Genomic DNA, 12,331 nt, shown 5'->3' with positions numbered 1-12,331 from the left:
CGGGGTGTTGGGTGGTTAGTTTAGTTTAGAGTGGGGGGTGGTTGGGGGTCAGTTTAGTTTAGAGTAGGGGGGCGGTGGTTGGGTGGTTAGTTTAGTTTATAGTAGGGGGGCGGGTGGTTAGTTTAGTTTAAAGTAGGGGGGCGGTGGTTGGGTGGTCAGCTTAGTTTAGAGTGGGGGGGGGCGGTGGTTAGTTTAGTTTAGAGTGGGGTGGTTGGGTGGTCAGTTTAGTTTAGAGTAGGGGGGCGGTGGTTGTGTGGTTAGTTTAGTTTAGAGTAGGGGGGGTGGTTGGGTGGTTAGTTTAGTTTAGAGTGGGGGGGCGGTGGTCAGTTTAGTTTAGAGTGGGGGGGTTGGGTGGTTAGTTTAGATTAGAGTGGGGGGGCAGTGGTTAGTTTAGTTTAGAGTAGGGGGGGTTGGGTGGTTAGTTTAGTTAAGAGTAGGGTGGGCGGTGGTTAGTTTAGTTTAGAGGAGGGGGGGGTTGGGTGGTCAGTTTCGTTTATAGTAGGGGGGGCGCTGGTTGGGTGGTCAGTTTAGTTTAGATAGGGGGGTGGTGGTTGGGTGGTTAGTTTAGTTTAGAGTAGGGGGGGCGGGTGGTTGTGTGGTTAGTTTAGTTTAGAGTAGGGGGGTGGTGGTTGGGTGGTTAGTTTAGTTTAGAGTAGGGGGTCGTGGTTGGGTGGTTAGTTTAGTTTAGAGTAGGTGGGGGCGGGTGGTTGGGTGGTTAGTTTATTTTAGAGTAGGGGGGGCGTTGGTTGTGTGGTTAGTTTAGTTTAGAGTAGGGGGGGTGGTGGTTGTGTGGTTAGTTTAGTTTAGAGTAGGGGGTGTTGGGTGGTTAGTTTAGTTTAGAGTAGGGGGGGTGGTTGGGTGGTTAGTTTAGTTTAGAGTAGGGGGCGGTGGTTGGGTGGTTAGTTTAGTTTAGAGTTGGGGGGTTGTGTGGTTAGTTTAGTTTAGAGTAGGGGGGGCGGTGGTTGGGTGGTCAGTTTAGTTTAGAGTGGGGGGGCGGGTGGTTAGTTTAGTTTAGAGTGGGGGGGTTGGGTGGTTAGTTTAGTTTAGAGTGGGGGGGCGGTGGTTAGTTTAGTTTAGAGTAGGGGTGGTTGGGTGGTTAGTTTAGTTTAGAGTGGGGGGGCGGTGGTTAGTTTAGTTTAGAGTAGGGGTGGTTGGGTGGTCAGTTTAGTTTAGTGTAGGGGGGGCGGTGGTTGGGTGGTCAGTTTAGTTTAGAGTAGGGGGGGCGGTGGTTGGGTGGTTAGTTTAGTTTAGAGTGGGGGGGGTTGGGTGGTTAGTTTAGTTTAGAGTAGGGGAGTGGTTGGGTGGTTAGTTTAGTTTAGAGTAGGGGGGGTTGGGTGGTCAGTCTAGTTTAGAGTAGGGGGGCGGTGGTTGGGTGGTTAGTTTAGTTTAGAGTGGGGGGGCGGTGGTCAGTTTTGTTTAGAGTGGGGGGGTTGGGTGGTTAATTTAGTTTAGAGTAGGTGGGGCGGGTGGTTGGGGTCAGTTTAGTTTAGAGTAGGGGGGGTTGGGTGGTTAGTTTAGTTTAGAGTAGGGGGGGGCGGTGGTTGTGTGGTTAGTTTAGTTTAGAGTAGGGGGGTTGGGTGGTTAGTTTAGTTTAGAGTAGGGGGTGGTTGGGTGGTTAGTTTAGTTTAGAGTAGGGGGGGTTTGGGTGGTTACTTTAGTTTAGAGTAGGGGGGTTGGGTGGTCAGTTTAATTTAGAGTGGGGGGTTGGGTGGTTAGTTTAGTTTAGAGTAGGGGGGTTGGGTGGTTAGTTTAGTTTAGAGTAGGGAGGGGTTGGGTGGTCAGTTTAGTTTAGAGTAGGGGGGGTTGGGTGGTTAGTTTAGTTTAGAGTGGGGGGGGCGGTGGTTAATTTAGTTTAGAGTAGGGGGGGCGGTTGGGTGGTTAGTTTAGTTTAGAGTGGGGGCGGTGGTTGGGTGGTTAGTTTAGTTTAGAGTGGGGGGCGGTGGTTAGTTTAGTTTAGAGTAGGGGGTCGGTGGTTAGTTTAGTTTAGAGTAGGGGGGGCGGTTGGTTGGGTGGTTAGTTTAGTTTAGAGTAGGGGGGTTGGGTGGTTAGTTTAGTTTAGAGTAGGGGGGGTTGGGTGGTTAGTTTAGTTTAGAGTGGGTGGGGCAGTGGTTGGGTGGTTAGTTTAGTTTAGAGTAGGGGGGTTGGGTGGTTAGTTTAGTTTAGAGTAGGGGGGGTGGGGGGGGTGGTTAGTTTAGTTTAGAGTAGGGTGTTAGAAAAGGTGGGACCTGTGAGGGGGGAAGACGGCTTTTGCACTATGTTTATATTTGTATGTCCACTGTTTCTTCTATTATTGTTATAAAACCATAAATACCTCAATAAAATGTTTATTAAAAAAAAGAAAATATTTTCGCTTGAGTTGTAGATCTGGAAAGATATTGTTATGCTGTTTGAGTTTCAAAAGTTCTCGTCAATTACGTCAAATAATTGATGCTTCTTGTGTTTGAGTGGTGTAGGAGCGTGATGCTGCTTGATGAATAACCTTTGGCAGGGGCAGGACATCCTCCATCAGGTTTTTTGATCCGGACTTTGTCTCCTGGAAGCAGTGCTTCCAGTGTAGTTGCATGTTGATTGTAATACTGTTGTTGTTTATCTCGTTGATGTTGCTTCTTTTTTATTACTGGTAGATGATCTGGATCAGGTAGTGTGATGAATGGTAGAGTAGTCCTTAACTCCCTGTTCATTAACAATTGTGCTGGTGATAAACCCGTGGCAAGCAGAGTTTTTCTATCGTCGAGTACCGCAAGATTCATGTCTGCAAAAGTTTTGTTAAGAAGTTGTTTCATGATGTGAATTCCTTTCTCAACTTTCGCATTTGATTGAGGATAGTGCGGACTTGATGTGATGTGATCTTGTCTTGCTCTTCTCTTGCACCTTTCAATGCCAAGGTGACCTTTTTTTTTTGAAAACCTTCTTCCTTTGTATCCACACTTCTAACTTTTACCTGCTTTGAATTTAAATTTGAAGATTTAAATTTAAGAGTGGATCTGCACATCACAGAAAAGTGGTTGTGTTTGCCACATTGTGAGCAAATCTTTCCTCATGCTGGACATTTTGTTTGAGGGTGGGCGTGTCCACACCTTCACACTTCATCACGCACAGAGCTTCATCGGCATGCACAGATTGGTCTTCTTCCATCTTGCATCTTTTTCCAAAATAGGCTTGTGTAGGTTTAGAACATGCGTGCGCAAGATGGCTGCCGCCCAAAACTTTCTGAGCTGCGACACAGCCCTCACACATTCTACCTCGAGGTTCGTTTTCACTGCCTTTTCCAGGAAGGTAAATTAATTGTACTTACTTTTGGATAATTGATGCATACGGCACATTTTGATTCCATTTTCAAGCGTGAGATCTTCCTGTCTTAGCAAACGTTCCCTGAGCTTTTCATTGATTATTCAGAAAACAATTTGATCTCTGATCATTGAATCAATTAACACAGAGAAATTACATGTTTGAGCTGACAGTTTGAGATCAGTCACAAAGCAATCAATTGATTCACCTTTATTTTGCATTCTTCTGTTGAAGACAAAACACTCAAAAGTTTCATTAATCTGGATCTTGCAATGAAGATCGAACTTTTCTATAACTACTTCAAATTTGGTCTTATCATGTCCCCGCAGCAAATTGAAATGAGTTATTCAGTTCTATGGCTTGTGGACCAGCCATTGTTAGAAATAGAGCTAATTTGGGGCAGCACAGTGGCACAGTGGGTTAGCCCTGCTGCCTCGCGGCGCCGAGGTCCTAGGTTCAATTCCGGCTCTGGGTCACTGTCCGTGTGGAGTTTGCACATTCTCCCTGTGTTGGAGTGGGTTTCTCCCCCACAACCCAAAAAGATGTGCAGGGTAGGTGGATTGGCCACACTAAATTGCCCCTTCATTAGAAAAAATAAATTGGGTACTCTAAATTTATTTTAAAAAAGAAATAGAGCTAATTTACGATCATTACTCGCATCATTTAAATCTGAAGCAGCCAGGTACAATTTAAACTGCTGCTTGAACACTCGCCAGTTTTCCCGTGATCAGGCGTTGTCGTGGAGCGTGAGCTTTCTCCATCAGTCCTGCATTCTTCAATGTCCCGCAGTTACAGGTCTCTGCTTCAAAATTACGAGTCGCGTGTTAGTTTTTCTGACTAAATCCTTACTAAACTATCTAACTAGCTTCAGCACTCACCCTGGTACCATGTTATATTACCCTCGGTGGTAAAATATTGTGTTCTTTGTCTTTTCTTCCAGAATGATCCGATATGTTGTTGACAAAAAATCCACCAGTCAAAAACAAAACTAATTTATTGTGAAACTATTGATTAAATGACACTATCTGTTACACACTAGACAGCTGATCTGGTACAGAAGGTGAAGGTAGGAACACCCGAGGGGGTGGACAGTCAGGCGATGGACCGACCCCACGCATTAGCTGCCGTCCAAAAAGGTTTGGGGCTTCTGGAACGGACAGTCCTATTGATTGTGGAGATGCAGTTGCAGAGCGAGGGACTACATGAGGGGATGTCGTCGAGCATCCAACACCTGCAAATGCCGTTGGAGAAGTCCAACCGCATGCAGCACCATAAGGTGGTGCCGACCATGCGTACCACCCAGCCAACACCGCATGGGTGGCACCTGCGGTGGAAGCATTGGGGGCGACGGTTTGGGCTATGAATCAGCATGTCCAGGATCAGGGAAATTCTGTACAAGCGCTGGTCGAGGCCCAGGACAGGGTAGCTGCCTCACGGGCACCCTGTGCGAGAGCCACCTGGAAATCACAGCGGCACTTCTGAGTGTGGCCCAGTATCAGCAGACCATGGCTGGGAACGTTGGCAGTAATTGCCTAGGCACTGGCCGATGTGGCACAGGCACAAAAGGAGGTGGCCCAGTCCCAGAGAGAGATGGTGCAGTCAATGGGTGATGTGATGCAAACCCAGATGGGGATGGTCCACTCCTTGTGCTGCATGGTCACGAGCATGCAGACCCTGGTCGAGACCATAGCGGGCCTCCAGGACTGACAGCGCCAGGTGGCAGAGGACCTCAGACAGCTCCGTTTGTGCCCCTGTCCCATGGAGAAGCCCAGGGGTCATCGGGCACCCCAAGGGAGGAGGAGGTAATGGGGCCCGTGCCGGTGACTTCAGCAAGGGAGGTGCTGAAACACCGCAGCATCTTGGACTTCCCTCCCACCCCCCACCACCCGTCCTACCCTGGCCCTCTGGTGAGCAGCGGGCAGAACAGGGCGGCGCAACACCACCTAGGACACCCGAACAGCAACCGGGCCCATCCGGACCTGGTTACCCCAGAAGACGGCTGCCACAGGGCCCCAGGTCGCAGGGCGGGAATTGCAACAGGCCGCCTCCAGTCCTGCTGTACCGTCTGGGGATCCATCAAGATGTAGCACTACGTGAGGCCAGACAGTTAGACACTAGTAGCACAGTGGTTATCACTGTGCCTTCATAGCACCATGGTCCGAGATTCGAATCCCAGCTGGGTCACTGTCTGCGCGGAGTCTGCACGTTCTCCGCGCGTCTGCATGGGTTTCCTCCGGGTGCTCCAGTTTCCTCCCACCAGTCCCGAAAGACGTGCTGTTAGGTAATTTGGACATTCTGAATTCGCCCTCTGTGTACCCAAACAGGCGTCGGAATGTGGCAACTAGGGGCTTTTCACAGTAACTTCATTGCAATGTAAGCCTACTTGTGACAATAAAGATTATTATTACTAGTTAAGTCAGCACAGGTGCAGGGTATAGTAATATTATGGTTGTGTGGTAATTCACTGACTGACCACTAGGGGTCTCATTAGTATATACGTGAATGTTGGAGTCAGGTGACCTCAGACTGGCGAGGGAGCTGGGAGAGAGAGGCTGCTTGTGCATTTTTATTTTATTCATATACGATGTGGATGTCACTGGCTAGGCCATCATTTATTGCCCATTCCTAGTTGCTCTTCAGAAGGTGGTGGTGAGTTGCCTTCTTGAGCCTCTGCAATCCTTCAGGTGTCGGTACACCCACTGTGCTGTTAGGGAGGGAATTCAGGGTTTTGTCCCAGTGACAACAATATATTTCCGAGTCAGGGTGGTAAGTGACTTGCAGAGGAACCTCCAGGTGGTTTCTGCTGCTCTTGGCATCCGAGATGGTAGTGGTCGTGGTTTTGGAAGGTGCTGTCAATAGAACCTTGGTGAGTTACTGCAGTGCATTTTGTAGATGGTACACAAGGCTGCCAATGTTTGTCTGTGGTGGAGGGTTTGGATGTTTGTGGAAGGAGGATCAATCCTGCGGGCTGCTTTGCCATGGATGGTGGTGAGCTGCACCCATCCAGGCATGTAGAGAGTATTCCATTAGACTTCTGACTTGTGCCTTGCAGATGGTTGATATGCTTTTGGGTGTCAGGAGGTGAGTTACTCGCCTTAGGAATTCTAGCCTTTGACCTGCCCTGGTAGCCACAGTAGCCACAGTTTCTGATCAATGGTAACCCCCATTATATTGATTGTGGAGGATTCAGCAATGGTAATATCATTGAATGTCGAGCGGTGATAGTTAGATCCTCTCTTGTAGGAGATGGTCATTGCCTGGCATTTGTGTGGCGCGTATGTAACTTGCCACTCCCAAGCCTGAATATTGACTGTGCTCTGCTCCATTTGGACATGGACTGCTTCATTATCGGAGGAGTTGCGAATGGTGCTCAACATTGTGCAGTCATCCGCAAACATCCCCACTTCTGACCTTATGATGGAAGGGAGGTCATTGATGAAGCAGCTGAAGAAGGTTGGGCCTCGGACACTATCCTGAGGAACTCCTGCAGTGATGCCCTGGAGCTGAAATGATTGACCTCCCACTACCATAACCATCTTCCTTTGTGCCGGGTATGACTCCAACCAGTGGAGAGTTTTCTCCGATTCCATTGACTCCAGTTTTGTTCGGACTTCTTGATGCCAATTTGGTCAAATCCTGTCTTGATGTCAAGGGCAGCCATTCTCACCTCACCTCCAGAGTTCAGCTCCCTTGTCGATGTTTGAACCAAGCCTGTGATGAGGTCAGGAGCTGAGATACCCTGGTGAAACCCAAACTGAGTGTCAGAACTAGGTTTATTGTTGTGTAAATGCCAATGGATACCACTGTTGATGATACCATCACTTTGCTGTTGATTCAGAGTAGACTGATAGGGCGGTAATTGGCCGGGTTGGATTTGTCCTGTTACTTGTGTAAAGGACATACCCAGGCAATTTTGCACATAGCCAGGTGGATGCCAGTGTTGTAGCTGTACTGGAACAGCTTGGCCAGGTGCGCGGCAAGTTCTGGTGCTGATGGCCCACAGCACCTGATGGATACCCTGTCTTTGAGTTGCTAGGTCTGTTCGAAGTCTATCCCATTTAGCACACTGTTAGTGCCACACAACATGACGGAGGGTACTCTCAATGTGAAGACGGAACTTCACCTCCACGAGGACTGTGTAGTGATTCCTACCAATACTATCGTGGACTGATGCATCTGCAGCAGGTAGGTTGGTGAGGATGAGGTCACGTTTGTTTTCCCTCTTGCTAATTCCCTCACCACCTTCCGCTGTCCCAGTATAACAACTAAATCCTTAGTCTCAGTCTGTGAGAAAGCTCCCAATTTTAGCACAAGCCCATAGTTATTAATAAGGAGGATTTCTGAGGGTCGACAGGGCCTCCCCCACCTCCCCAGGCAGGAATAAAGGAGGGGCATATCATTCAGAGGTGTCCTGTACATCGAAACAAGATAACTAGGAACAGGAATCAGCCATTCGGCCCTTAGAGCCGCCTCTGACATTCAACATGCATCATAGAATCATAGAATTTACAGTGAAGAGGTAGACCATTTGGCCCATCGAGTCTGCACTGGCTCTTGGAAAAGCACCCCACTTAAGCTCATCATCCCAGTAGCCCCACCTAACCTATGGGCAATTTAGCATGGCCAATCCACCTAACCTGCACCCGGAGGAAACTCACGCAGACACGGGGAAAACGTGCAGACTCCACACAGACAGCGACCCAAGCGGGAATCGAACATGGGACCCTGGAGCTGTGAAGCAACTGTGCTAACCACTGTGCTACCATGATTATGATCATGGCTGATCCTCAATCTCAATGCTACATTCCTGCTTTCTCCCCGTACCCCTTACTTACGATCTATAAAAAAATCTCTTTCTTGAATACAGTGAGTGAATTTGGCTGCCATAGAATCATAGCATTTACAGTGCAGAAGGTTGCCATTCGGCCCATCGAGTCTGCACCGGCTCTTGGAAAGAGCACCCTACCCAAGGTCAACATCTCCACCCTATCCCCATAACCCAGTAACCCCACCCAACACTAAGAGCAATTTTGGACACTAAGGGCAATTTAGCATGGCCAATCCACCTAACCTGCACATCTTTGGACTGTGGGAGGAAACCGGAGCACCCGGAGGAAACCCACGCACACACAGGGAGGATGTGCAGACTCCGCACAGACAGTGACCCAAGCCGGAATCAAAACTGGGACCCTGGAGCTGTGAAGCGATTGTGCTATCCACAATGCTACCGTGCTGCCTATAGCTTCTGTGGTAGAGAATTCCACAGGTTCATTTCCACTCAGTGAAGATGTTTTTCCTCATCTCAGTCCTAAATGGTCGACCACGTATATCCTGAGACCGTGTTCTCTTGTTCTAGTGTCTCCAACCAGGAAATTCCCCATAGGAGCTTCTTCACCATCCCCCGCAGTGTCCTCCTGCCTTCCAAAGCCCAGTCCTCCACCACCCTTTCCATTCTCCCTGGGCTCTGAGATCATTCCTTGCCCTTTAAAGCCCAGCAATGGCCTATCTCTGGCATCCGCCGCTCGTCTTCCTACCTGTCATTGCAATGCTGGCAGTGTCCACTATTGAGCTTTGACAATGCCAGGACTACAAGAGTTGCTGGCCAAAGACATTCCCTTCATCAAAATTGAACGCTAAATAATAAGCAGGCGTTTAATTGGAAGTTGGTAAAAATAGAATAACAAAGAGACCTGGAGAAGAGAATCAAGAGGTACACTAACTAGAGGGGAATTAAATACTTGGATGTTTTTTTCTTTAAATTAAATGTCTGTTCAGCTTTCTACTTGAAACTTTAAGGAATTAGCACTAAATGGAATTAGTGCTAAATTAACAGATAAAACGCCACAATTCTGAATAGTTATTTCTGTACTTTTTGTCTGCACGAACTTGAATCCTCGAGATTTGCCTCAAATTTCTCCTTTGTCACAGAGTAGAAAGGTCAGACAAGGATTTAGTTTGGTGCCAGTATAGTTGTGGCCTTGAAATAGGCTCAGAGCAGAGCGACAAGAATCATTCTTTACTTAAATAACCGTGATTTTTTTTACTCATTCAAGAAATGTGGGCATTCCTGGCAAGGCCAGCATTTATGAAATGAATGAAATGAAAATCGCTTTATTGTCACGAGTAGCCTTCAAATGAAGTTACTGTGAAAAGCCCCTAGTCGCCACATTCCGGCGCCTGTTCGGGGAGGCCGGTACGGGAATCAAACCGTGCTGCTGGCCTGCCTTGGTCTGCTTTCAAAGCCAGCAATTTAGCCCTGTGCTAAACAGCCCCTTATTATCCATCCCAAAGGAGGCGGTGGTATTGCCACTGGACTATAATAATCCAGGGATCCAGGGTAATTAATGCTCTGGGGTTCAGAGTTCAAATCCCACCACAACAGGAATTTGAATTCAATAACAAAAGCTTGGAGGGAGTGTCTTGTCATGTTCCAGACATCATGAGCGTGTGAGCGTGAGTTAGGCTTGAAGGAACATCTGGTCTTTTCATTACAGCCTTTTCAATACTTATTTGCTTATGCATTTTAATTGGTTGTCTTGTGGCTGTTCGTGGAATTCGATTGTTTTATCATTGCTCTGCAGTTCCAGTTGCAAACTAATCGTTGAATAACTCCCACTGCTATTCCAAAATGCTACAAAATGATTCGGGTGCAATTTGCAAATTGACCACATGGGGATGCTGCAGCAAACATGGAAACGCGCTGTGGAGGATAAAAAGTGATCAGCCACCAATTTTGTTTCACCCAAATACTAATTTCAAGATTTTAGATCAATTTACCTTTTTCAAATCTCAGAAGATGGCATAAATGAAGAAGTTTTTAAAAAATCATCCTGTTGCTGTCAAGGCCCGCATTAATTTCCTACCTCTCGTTGGTGATCTAACTCAGTGACTTTCAAAAGAATTTGAGAGGGCAGTTAAGTCAACCACATTGATGTGTATTGGAATAACACGTAGGCAATACCAGGTAAAGGAAAATAGGAAATCGCTGCTGGCATGCTTTGAGGTGGAGATGCCGGCATTGGACTGGGGTGAGCACAGTGAGAAGTCTTTCAACACCAGGTTAAAGTCCAACATGTTTGTTTCAAACACGAGCTTTCGGAGCACTGCCCCTTCCTCAGGTGAATGCTTTGAGATTCACGCAGAAAAAATGGATGGACAAGGCAGATGGGAACGATGAAGCTATGGGGCACGATGCTCCCAGGCCCGCGCCGGAGAATCGCCGCAACCCCACCACGCCGCCCCGACGCCGGCATGCGATTCACCGAGGTACAGAAGTGAAGCTGGAGCAGCGTGAACCCCTGTGGGGGCCAGAATCGCGAGTACCCGCACCCGTTTTGTGCCGTCGTGAAACGCGACGGCGTTCACGACGGCGCGGACACTCTGTCCCACGATCAGAAAGTCGCGCCCATGGTTCACTGTCAAGGTTGGGATAAACTCAATGTTGCATGAAAATTTCATCTTAAATGCAGAACTAGTCTGATTCTGAATTTTTAAAAAGTCAACCGGAAACAATGAAAAACTACAGAAAGAACGTGGAGGCACAACGGTCAGCACTGCTGCCTCTCAGCGCCAGGGATCAGGGTTCAATTCCAGCATTGGGTGACTGTCGGTGTGGAGTTTGCACCTTCTCCCCGTGTCTGTGAGGGTATCCTCCGGGTTCCTCTCACAATCCAAAGATGTGCAGCTACTATGAATTGACTAAAATTGCCCCTTAATGCCCAAAGAGGTCAGGTTAGGTGGGGTTATCGGATTACAGGGTGTGGGCCTAGGTAGGTACACTTTCAGAGGGTCGGTGCAGATTCAATGGGCCAAATGGCCTACAACTGTATTGTAAGGATTCTATGATTCTATATGGAATTTTGCACACCCTCAACAGGTCACATCCAATGAGTACTTTTGCAGCTATGATGTAACGCAAAAATGTAGCAGACATTTGGCACACAGCAAGACCCCACAAATAGCAAATATAACGACATTATCTGTTTTAGTGGCAATTGTTGAGGGATAGATGTGAGCCAGGACTCTGGGAGAGCTCTGCAAAGTGACCGAATGGAGATGAAATGCCCCATCAGCACTCCCATCGAGCAGAGCTAAGGGAAGCCGAGGGAACAGTTCCCTGTTTGGATCATGCAAGTGGGATACTGCTCTGGTTCAGAGAAAGCCATCATTGCCTGCGGTGGGTAGCACGGTGGCGCAGTGGTTCGCATTGCTGCCTGACGCCGCCAAGGTCCCAGGTTCAATCCCGGCTCAGTGTTACTGTCCGTGTGGAGTTTGCACATTCTCCCCGTGTTTGCGTGGGTTTCGCCCCCACAACCCAAAGATGTGTAGGCTAGGTGGATTGGCCACGGTAAATTGCCCCTAATTGGAAAAAATTAATTGGGTACTCTAAATTTATTTTTAAAAGAATCATTGCCTGCGGCACACTTGCACGTTTGCATTTCAAAATGACTGGTTCCATTCTCCCGGTGGGTTTACTCCGGATGCTTCAGTTACCTCCCATAGTCCAAAGATGTGGTAAGTTGGATTTGTCATTGTTAATGTACAGGGTTACTGGGATAAGACGGGGAGTGGGGCTTGCTAGAATGTTCTTTTGGAACGGTTGGTGCAGACTTGATGGGCTAAATGACCTCCTTCTACACTGTAGAGAGTCTATGAAAGTTGCCCTCTGAAGACCACTAAATATAACCTGTACATTTGACTCAAGATAGTCAAGGTCAGAGGTTTCTTTGCACTGGAAAATGAAATGTTTAGTTTGCCAAAGCCATAGTTCATTAGTACTTACAAGCCACTGACTACTCCATACCTCCCATCCAGGGGTCATGAAATGGTCCTCCCCCGCATAAATGTAAAACTAAATTCACAGGACTAGTTGTTCTGACAAAGTGCACCCATGCAGGCAAGACTGCTCACAAAGGAGATTAGCTGAAGGAGGAAAAGCCAATGATCTTAACAGCTACATTTGTTATTAAGGAACAGGATGCAGCTGGCTGATAATGAAATTATATAGCAAATTCCCTTCCCCAAACTCACATTTCATTCACTG

The sequence above is a fragment of the Scyliorhinus canicula genome, chromosome 8 (assembly GCF_902713615.1).
Source record: "Scyliorhinus canicula chromosome 8, sScyCan1.1, whole genome shotgun sequence".
Lineage (NCBI taxonomy): Eukaryota > Metazoa > Chordata > Chondrichthyes > Carcharhiniformes > Scyliorhinidae > Scyliorhinus > Scyliorhinus canicula.
Note: the sequence above shows the minus strand (reverse complement) of the source record.